This window comes from Lampris incognitus, chromosome 7 (genome assembly GCF_029633865.1).
Source record: "Lampris incognitus isolate fLamInc1 chromosome 7, fLamInc1.hap2, whole genome shotgun sequence".
Classification (NCBI taxonomy): domain Eukaryota; kingdom Metazoa; phylum Chordata; class Actinopteri; order Lampriformes; family Lampridae; genus Lampris; species Lampris incognitus.
The window spans coordinates 16,482,293-16,484,268 of NC_079217.1; positions in this window are offsets into that span (position 1 = coordinate 16,482,293).

A 1,976-nucleotide genomic window follows, 5' to 3' on the forward strand; every position below is an offset into this window, starting at 1 on the left:
GACCGGATCTGCCGCAATTACTTTATGATGTGCCTGGGCTGTGCTTCCAATTACAAAGTATGACAATCAATCTTGACTTTTTTTTTTCTTTTGGATTTTTCCCCCCCCTTTTCTCCCCAATTGCACATGGCCAATTACCCCACTCTTCCGAGCCTATCCTGGTCGCTGCTCCACCCCCTCTGCCGAGCTGGGGAGGGCTGCAGACTACCACATGCTTCCTCTGATACATGTGGAGTCGCCAGCCGCTTCTTTTCACCTGACAGTGAGGAGTTTCACCAGGGGGGCGTAGCGCGTGGGAGGATCACGCTATTCCCCTCAGTTCCCCCTCCTCTCTGAACAGGCGCCCCGGCCGACCAGAGGAGGCGCTAGTGCAGCAACCAGGACACACACCTACACCCGGCTTCCCACCTGCAGACACGGCCAATTGTGCCTGTAGGGACACCCGGCCAAGCCAGAGGCAACATGGGGATTCTAACTGGCGATCCCCGTGTTGGTAGGCAACGGAATAGACCGCTACGCTACCCGGACGCCTGGTCAGTCTTGACTATTTGACTCACAAAAACATTGTGACAGTTTCAGTGAAAAGATAACATCACAACGTTATCCGTTACTGAAAGTTAGACGCCCATCTCCCGTGTCCCTCTCACAGCGCTGGTACTGGTAAGATGAAACTTCAAATTTCTAATACTGTCCATGCACGTGTCTAACCTGCAGCAACTGCTGCTTCCCCCGACATTTCTCAGTCTCTATGCAACTCCATCTGAGTAGCACGGCTGCTGTCACAACATTCTGCCCCTTTCATTATTTCTCTCTCTCACAAACTCAACTAAAATCACTGTTTTGCTTGTGAATACTTGTCAATGTTTTCTTTATGCCAGGGGGGTCTTGCCATGATTTAAGTAATGACAGCATTTGTCCTGTGTGGTATGTCTTCACATTGCAAGAGGAAGTGGGAGAGGGAAGGGAGGGTGAGTCCCATTCCTGAAATTCACCTGAGCCCATGTGCAAACAACAGTCTTCTGAGAGGGGATGGGCTGCTTCAAGGCCGGGACGCGGCACTGGGACTGCATATGAAGGCGCACACGCACACATTTTGTGTCAATCCCCCGCCAAGACAGACAGACGTGGTAGGCTGACCTCCCAGAAGTGAAACTTTGGACACGGCTTGAAAGGAAGAAGCTGCACCTACATTTTACTACTCTTGGGAACACTCATCGTTTGGCATGTATCGCTGTCACTCATAGCATTTGTGATACTTCACAGGCAGCTTTATCAATGCAACTACATAATTGCTGACATTGCTGACTTCACTGAATAGTGCATGTTAGTTTCCAGTCTCAAGTTTGTGAAGCACTTTTTGGAATCCACGTACACAATGAATTTTATATTCTATACACACATTGCATAGTCTTTCAAAGTTTTCAAGATTGTCAAAATCTTTCGATCACAGTATACACATCTAGCAACAGCTCACAATGATGAGAGCCATCGCACTATAAAGGCTATTGTTATCTGCCCTAAAACCAGTGCAGCAGGGTGAGGATAAAAAAAAATTAACATGGAAGACTCCTTTCAACACAATATTAATGCTCTATAGCTAAAAAAAAAAAAAAAAAAATCAACACGGGTCACTGAGGATTGGGTAATCATGATTGTCGCTCATGTGCAATGGCCAGTAATAATAAACAGTAGCCTGTTGATAGTAGTGTGTGTGTATGTGTGTCTGTGTGTGGGGAGGGGTCATAATTTGTGTTGCTCCTGAAAGCAGAGATTAATCTGCTCATGGCATCCATAAACCTGGTATGAAGGAATTACTTTAATAGAGTCCTCCACAGAGTCCTGCAGCCTTTATAGAGGCTGATCATTGTCTCTACAGGTTTGACTTTACCTTCATATTTCCCCTTTAAATCACAGTATAGTATGGTTCTCACATGACCGCCATTTCATTTCCATACCACATAGTTCATTTGCTGCAT